This window comes from Suricata suricatta, chromosome 11 (genome assembly GCF_006229205.1).
Source record: "Suricata suricatta isolate VVHF042 chromosome 11, meerkat_22Aug2017_6uvM2_HiC, whole genome shotgun sequence".
In the NCBI taxonomy this organism is placed as follows: Eukaryota; Metazoa; Chordata; class Mammalia; order Carnivora; family Herpestidae; genus Suricata; species Suricata suricatta.
In genome coordinates, this window is record NC_043710.1 from 72,096,614 (window position 1) to 72,105,335 (window position 8,722).

The window sequence follows — 8,722 nt, forward strand, 5'->3', positions numbered from 1 at the left end:
GTGTTGACCCTTTTTAAGTGCTTTCTTTTATTGTCTCCAGTTAATTACTCATGTGGAACTTAGAGAGTCCTATTTTGCAGGGGATGGTGTTTTCTTCTGAGACTTCCTAACCTCCAGAAAGACTTCCATTGGTTCTAGGGCACGTATGTTGGAATCCTCTCTAGCTTCTCACTGGACACATACCCTGTAGGGATTTTCCCTGACAAGACAGAACACAGCCCTGGTAGCTTGGAAAACTAAGGCCAACCAGCCCCACCTCTGCAGAAATATCTATCTCCTAAACCCCTCCCCATGCCTTCTAGGCAGCTTCTCCAGGACTTGTTTCCCTAAACAAAAAAAGTCAACAACTTTGAAGCACAATTAGCACTTGAGTTTTCCTCCATAAAGCTCTTGAAAATTGTCCATACAAGGTATAAGTCAAAATATATACAGAAGGCGGGGAGGGTAATTTTTTTTTTTTAAGAGCAAGAGAATGTGGAGGGTGAGAGTGCATGCACAGGGAGAGGGAGGCACAGAGAGAAACAGAGGCAGACAGAGAGAGAGAAAGAGAATCTTAATGAGGCTCCATGCACAGACTCAGGGCAGCCTCTGTCATGGGGCTCAATCTTGAACCTGAGATCATGAGCTGAGCCAAAATCAAGAGTTGGGTGCTTACTAGACTGAGCCACCCAGGTGCCCTCGAAAATTGAACTTTGAAGAGGAAGTGACATTACAAGAAGTTAGCTTGAACGCAGGAAGGAGTCCAGAAGGGGAAGGGCACTCTCTGCCTTGCATGGGTGAGGGAGGGCTGAGGCCTCTTTGCAGAACAGCCCTGTTTGAGCCCCGGCGACAAAAAGATCCCTTTTCCAGCCCCAGGGACTCCCACTTGACTCTAGAGTGGGCCCTGCCTGTGCCTGCACCTGCTCCAAAATGCCTGCCCCACCCCCACCTGGAGCCACTCTTCAGAATGGGCCCCAGTTAGGCATCCAGTTTGTCCTTACTGGAAATCCTTACTGCAATGGCAGTTAGGTGTACTGAGATCCTGTGGTTCCTCGTCCACGCCACGGTGGTGCCCAGGTAAATGCTGAACAACGAACTGGATAAAAGAAGGGAAGCAGCAGTTTGGTGCACTGGCCACTTCCGCATCATTCCTATCATGGCTGACTTCAAACTACTAAGGTAATGTGAACAGGCTTACAAATTCCCAAAAGGCTTACCAATAGTGACTTTTCTAAGCCCGCAGGAGCCAGTCCCAGCCTTTACCTCCGGCTCCCTGACTAGGCCATCAGCTACTTGAGAGCAGAGTCCTGTCGTCACAGTCTGTTTCCCAGGCTCCCAGTACAATACTGGCCTTTGCTAAATGTTCTTGCTAGAAAATGTAATCAGTGATGTCTCCAGCTGAATCCCCATGACCTCATAAATCCTCCCTCATTCTGAATTTAGTAACTGCAGTGAGAAGGATTTCAAGATAGACAAGTGTTGAAAAGACTCCAAATCTCCTGCCTTGCAACCCAACAGCACAGTGATATGGTCATGAATTGAGCAACAGGAAAATATTCACATCCATGCCTTTCATGTGGCCGACCATAGCAGGAGGAGAATCTGTTTACATCTCCATCCGTGCCTCAGACATCACAGAGCAAGCCAGACCTGTCAGTTAGGAAATAGCACTGGTCTGTTGGGGAAACAGGAAAAGAAAGCGACTTTTCATGTCTTCTTCATTCTCTGCTGTTTCTTTTTCGGTGCCTAGGTCAGGAGTTCCTAAGACCACTCCCAGTTTTGATGATCTCCTAGGACTCCGGACTCAGCATAGAGTTGTGCTCACAGCTATGAACTACTGCCCACCAGGGGAGCTCATTAGACACTCCGCGTGCAGTTTTATTAGAGGTTGGTGTCATCTGTCAGCCTCTGCCTGGAGTTTACCAAATTCCCAGACCCCGGAAAGGAATGCTGGTGTCCGGCATAAATGATACCGAAATAGTGGGAGCCTCTCCCCAAGTTCCAATCCCAGACACTGGTCAAGGGCCAACCTTATAAGAAGGCCTTTTAGAACATAGCAACAGATTTGCCAGGCCCTGTAGAATCCCTCTGAAATTTTGACCAAATGGACACTCTCTAATTTGAGCAAGTATTAGCATCACCAGTCACTAGCTTTGGATTAATGACTAGTTTGGGTCCAGAGCAGGGCAGTTTTCCAACCTAGATCTTCATCTTAAAGCATTTGGCTTATTTCTCAAAATTTTTCCATTTATGTCTCCATTCTTTTTTTTTTTTTAAATAAGCCCCCATGCCCACATGAGGCTTGAACTCATAACCCTAAAATTAGGAGTCACATGCTCTACTGACTAAGCCATCCAGGCACCCCTTGTCTCCACCTTGTTGCTTGTTAAATCTAATTAATTTTTAGCCAATTATGTCTGTTTCATACTGTTTTTAATCAAGAAGATTTGGAACAGCCTAAATATCAAACAATAAATGGTGCCTTGGAACAAACTGGCACAAAAATTAAAACAGCCTAACAAGCCAAGCAGGAACAAGTGACTTAAAAATAGAAAATTCTAGAACATATTTTTAGAGTTTCCTTCCTTCACTGTTTGTACTGCCCTTCCTTCATTCCTTCTTTGCTCCTTCCTTCCGTTCTCTTACTCCAAACCAGTGTTAAGTTCATGACATAAATAAGAAAATGAAGACCGGGGAAAGAAGCGCATAAAGAACCTCTCCACACGTCACCAAAATCAATGACTTGTATTTTATCAGAGTATAGTCGTTCGGGACATTTTCTAGGGAGATACACACTAACATGCTTTTCCAAAGGGGAATTTTTATGAATACACTTTTGGGAATTTTAAAAAATATTACTCTAAGTAATACATGACTCCTTTCTCAAGAAAAGACAGACACAATCCAAAGGCATCCCAAACAAAGCATGAAAGGTCCCTTTCACTTCACAACTGACCTCCCCACATCTCTTCTACCTTCAAAATATCATTTCTTTAAATATGTAGGGGGCATTTCTGTAACACTGTATATTCCAATTATTCTCTATTGAGTGTCCTTTTGTGATCCTCCTTGATGATTGCTTTTTACATTTTCTGATCTAGCAGCCCTTCCGTGGCCCTTGGGATTCTGTAAGATTCAAACACCTCTCTCCGGTCACTTTCTCAGACTTTAGGAAATCCTGCACCATTTGCCAAAGGTGCCCTTTCATTTAGTACCCTTAGTGCCTTGCACGGAATTGATGTGAGGTTCTGGAAACCCCTGTGATCAGCAGCACAGATATTGACTCCAGGGCCAAGCAGAAAGACACCAGAGATTTGCACAGGAGAATATTTTTACAGGCTTTCCGTTCATTGGTGCATACTTTCTTAGTGTGAATACCTTTTCTCCGCTGCTCAATATCCTAACAGTAAAGGGTTCAGATGATGAAGACTCCTGGTATATGTACAAATACATATATGTAGATGGGAGGGGCTTACACAATGGGATCCGATAGTCCTGAAACTTGCTGCGTTTTGCTTTACAATATGTCTCTGACACAGGCTAGTGCTGTATTTTCTTAATGGCTGCATTGTTTTCCATACGACGGTCACTCCGTAATACACTTAATCATGCTGTTTTATTCAGGCTGTTTCACTGTTCAGATATTACAGATAATGCTCCCATGTACCTCCTTATACCAATGTGCACATGTGTTAGTACTTCTGAAGGATAGATGTCTGGAAGCAGAATTTTTATTGACTTATTTATTTTTAACTTTTTTAAGTTTATTTTTTGAGAGAAAGAGACCACAAGCGGGGAGGGGCAGAGAGAGAGAGAGAGAGAGAGAGAGAGAGAATCCCAAGCAGGCCCCAGACCATCAGCCTGGAGTTCGGTGTGGGGCTCAAACTCACAAACTGTGAGATCATTACCTGAGCTGAAACCAAGAGTCTGATGTTTAACAGACTAAACCACTCAGGTTCTCCTGGGTCAAAGAGTCTGTCCATTTTTAAGTCTGAGCATTTCTCCTACTTTAATTTCCTTAAAAGGGGTTTCACCAAATAATAATCCTATCAATAGTTACACATAGTATGTAGAAAACTATAGAGCGCTGTCAAACCAAGTCCATGGAGCTGGCTCAGTGTTGCAGAAGCCACACTGCTGCTCCAGATTCTCAGGAGATCCTAGGTTGAAGACTGCTATGGCAACTCGCTGCCGCTATGAGAACTGACCCTGGAAGTCTCCACTTCTGTAGATACAGTCACATGTGCTACTTGTTTGCTGGGCAGGGCTCCCAGAGGAAGGCTGGGCTGCTGGCTGGTAGGAGCACCAAGAACTCATTCCCTCTGAGACACTAACTGTCCAGCTCTCAGGCCCTACATTAGGACGTTTCCTTTCACACGGGAAAACATAAGCAGATTCTATAGAGATCAAATGCTGATGTCCTTATAATATCAGGCCACGTCTGAATGAACGTTATTCCACAACTTTTAGCTTTGAAATGGTCTAATCTCTGTGCTGTAGAAAAGCTCAAAGGAATCCTTAAAAATGTGACTTTCCATGTGAGCTTGCATCAGTTGAAAACACAGAAGGAGCATTCAGAGGAACTGTAATGTATCACTTTGGAGGCTGTAGAGTTGGGGTCTACTGCCTTGCCCCTCAAGCCGTGGTCCACAGACCAGCAGCATCGCTCTCACCAGAGACTCCCCAGGGTGCGAGAAATACAGAGTTGCAGACCCACTGAGTCAGAATCTGCATGTTAACAAGCTCTCATACGCATGCACGTTAATGTCTGGGAAGCACAGAGGGACTTTTGACTTGGACTCTAATATACACTAGCCTCGTGTGAACCTGGGTGAGTTACTTAACCACTAGGTATTTAGCTGCATACTCTTATAGGATATATAGGTTACAAGAAACAGTGATGCAATTCATGCAAAGAGCTTGGTACAGTGTCTGGCAAATAATAAGCACTGAAATGGTAGCCACATATTATTCTTCCTAATTTTCATTCAGGTTCCACTGCATGGGAGGGGTTTTAATCATTTCCAGGCCCCATCTCATCTGGCTACTAGAGAAACAGTTCAGTCCCGAATGATTAAAACTATTGATAAAAAAGAAAAATCCTTTGAGTTCAAGCTCAGGTGTTCTCTGGAGTCATGCTTTCTGAGAACACTCTTTGGTGCATTATCGAACATCCTGTTTAAATAAATGTGTTTTGCACAGATAAAAGGGACAGAGCTTTGATGCAGATGCCTCTCCATCCTTACTGAGGTTCATCACCCTTATGGTCCTGGCACCTCCTAATGAAGCCGAGTCCCTGATCAATCCCAGGTCCTGCTTCTTGAGGCAGAGATTTTAAGGCTGTATCATTTCTGTGACCCAGAAAGAAATGGCATTTAACTGGGCCACAAAGGAATTCAGTGACAGGTGACAAGATCTTGGTGCATGGGAAGGCTAACCGTGGGCATGATTGTTCTAACTGGTTGGAGATTGGCTCTGAGAGGAGTGAGATTAAAATGACCAAAAGGGCAGCAACTTTGGGGACAAAACTGAAAGGCCGTGGTAAGATGTATTATGTAAATAATTCACCTAGCACAGAAAAAGGTTTGGGCTCCGAGCACAAAGGGACTTTTTACACATCTCAGAATATAATTAATTAAGAATTCAGGATACAAGGGAATTAGAGAAACCATAACCTGGAGGCATGCCACTGAATTATTCTGATCATTTTTAACAATGAGAAAATTTAATTTTCCCATCGTGGCATAGATTTGAAATTTGGGTAATGTGATGAGCAACGTAGCTCACGTAGTGCAGTCAGCAAATTAAACTGTTCCTTTTGATTTGGATTTTCAGCAAAAATCAGGATCATGTGATTGAATCTGAATCACAGAAATGATTGTCAGAGCTGGAAAATACTTGAGAGAAAAATGTACAGATTACTGTTGAACCTTGTGTCATAACACTGAGCTGCCCTTTGTTATGTGTGTGTGTCTGTGTGTGTGTGTGTATCTATTGCATTATTTGATGTCACATACTGGGATCAGGGAGATGAATAAATTATTTCTATATACATAAGGGAGGCAATGTCAACTTATCAACAAATTATACTTTCTTTGACAGGAAGAGGCTGTAAACACTTTTTAGTCTCCAATTAGTACTCATAAAGGTAAAAATTAAGAGTTGAATTTACTTTTTGATGAACCCAGCATTCACAGAAGACAGGCAGCAATCCACTCCTCTTGAATTACCGATTTTTTACATTATTTAATGCATTGCTTATTAAATATTTCCACATGTACTTGTGATGCCTTTTATTAACATAATAATTATTCAGTGTGCATTTGCAGACCATTACAGTAATTTTCCAAATATCTATTGCCTCATTTCCTACCTGTAAAATCCCTACTTTGTGCTCTCAAGATTTCCAAGGGCCTCACCCAAAGCATAGTTTTGGTTTCAGAGAGACTGGGTTTGACTCCTCTGTTGTGGGTTGAATTGTGTTCCATAAAAAGTTATGTTAAAGTCCTAGCCTTGGGTGCCTGTGAAAGTGACCTTATTTGTAAATAGTCTCATGGCAGATGGAAGCAGGTTAAAATAATCCAATATAACAATTGTCTTTATAAGAAGAGGAAAAGAGACGCAGACATAAGGCAACATGCATGTGAAGGCGGGGCAGAGACTGGAGTGCTGGGTCTCAACCCAAGGATGTGAGACCCACCAGAAATTAGAAGAGAGGGTCAGAACAGATTTTCCCTCAGATATTCTAGGACAAAGGGCACCTGAGTGGCTCAGTCAGCGAAGCATTGGACTCTTGATCTCAGCTCAGGTCTTGGTCTCAGGGTCATGAGTTCAAGTGTGAGGTTGGAGGACTCTGTGCTGGGTATGAGGCCTACTTAAAAAAAAAAGAGAGAGAAAAGAAAAGAAACTCCAGAAGACACCAACTCTGCTGACCCTTAGATTTTGAAAACTCATGTTAACAAATCATATGTACCCTACAGAACTGGGGCAGCAGTTAAATGAGATCCCTCTAATAGGTGTGAATAATAGCAGGGTTGCCACAGGCTGATTCTAGTTTCAGTTCAAGGACGAGGGGCGCCTGGGTGGCTCAGTCAGTTAAGCGTTCAACTTCAGCTCAGGGCACGTTCTCACAGTTCGTGGGTTTGAACCTCTCTCATCAGACTCTGTGCTGACAGCTTGGAGCCTGCTTCAGATTCTGTGTCTCCCTCTCCCTCTGCTCCCTCCCTATTTGTGCACACACTCTCTCTTCCTCCCTCTCTCTCTCAAAAATAAGTAAACATTTTTTTAAAATTTAAGAAGCCCTAGATGGGGGCACCTGGGTGGCTCAGTCGGTTAAACATCCGGCTTCGGCTCAGGTCATGATCTAGCAGTTCGTGGGTTCGAGCCCCGCATTGGGCTCTGTGCTGGCGGCTAGCTCAGAGCCTGGAGCCTGTTTCAGATTCTGTGTCTCCCTCTCTCTCTGACCCTCCCATGCTTGCACTGTCTCTCTCTGTCTCTCAAAAATAAATAAAAAGCATTAAAAAAAAAAGAAGCCCTAGATGTTAAGAAACAAGCCCCATAGATATAAACAACACGGACCTCTTCAGAAAAAAAAGATCTCACCCATTTTTCCATTTTGATTGACATTTTTTTGACTGACAAGCAACAATAAGCAATACTAAATAAGCTCTTTTTGGAGGAGAAGAGAACTCCTCATACTTCGACCACCCTAGTGATTTCTGTTTGTATTTTCCATTTATTTTCTTTTCCATTATTACTTTACAGTAATACAGTCATACAGTCATTCATTTGCATAATTTTTCACAGCTGTAATCACAGTGTTGACATTTTTACATTCATATCCTATTCTTTCACTCGGGTGTATTTAGATGTTTTTCTTGCTTTTACAAAGTCACCCTTTTTAACTTTTCATGATTTGCTTTCTTCCTTTCTTTTTCTTTTTTTTTTTTTTGGTTTCTTTATATTTGAGGGCCACTGATGAGTGCAAGGAAAATAGAGCTTCTAAGTCTGGAGACTAAATGGGGGGAAAGATGGGGATCCTTTACCTGCACCCTCTTCCCCTAGACACCCCCGGATGGTGGGCCTGTCCACTGGGGTGGGAGAGTCAATGTTAGAGAATGAGAGGCCTTGGGACACCTGGAGGCCAGGGTCCAGCTGCTGCTAGTCACAAGGAATGGATGCTTTCCAGACCTACATACGTTTTCTCCAAAGACAATCTCCATCTTATGAGGACTTTCCTGAAGCTGCTTAAGCTAAGCAAGCACAGCACACTCAGGCTTTCTGTGTATCTGGGGTGCTGAAGGGAGTTATGGAGCTCCAGAACATCCCCTAAGTCCCCTTGGCTATGCCCACCAACCACCTGAAAACAGAAGTAAGAGGGAGAGAGAGATTTATTTTAAGGAGTTGGCTCAGGTGGCTGTGGAGGTTAGGTGGGTCCAAAGTCTTACGAGGTAGGGCAGAATAGGCCAGGAGCCCGAAGACTCAAGGAAGACTTGCCATGCAAGTCCAAATGCAGTCAACTGGCAGAATTCCTTCTTGCTCTGGGGATACAAGTCTTTGTTCTATTAAGGCCTTCAACTGGTTAGACGAGACCCACCCATATATGTAGGGTAATCTTTACTCAAAGTCCACATGTTAATCTTATCCACAAACACTTTCAGAAAATAATATTTGAGGGGCACCTGGCTGGCTCAGTCAGTAGAACATGCAACTCTTCATCTCAGGGTTGTGAGTTCGAGCCCCA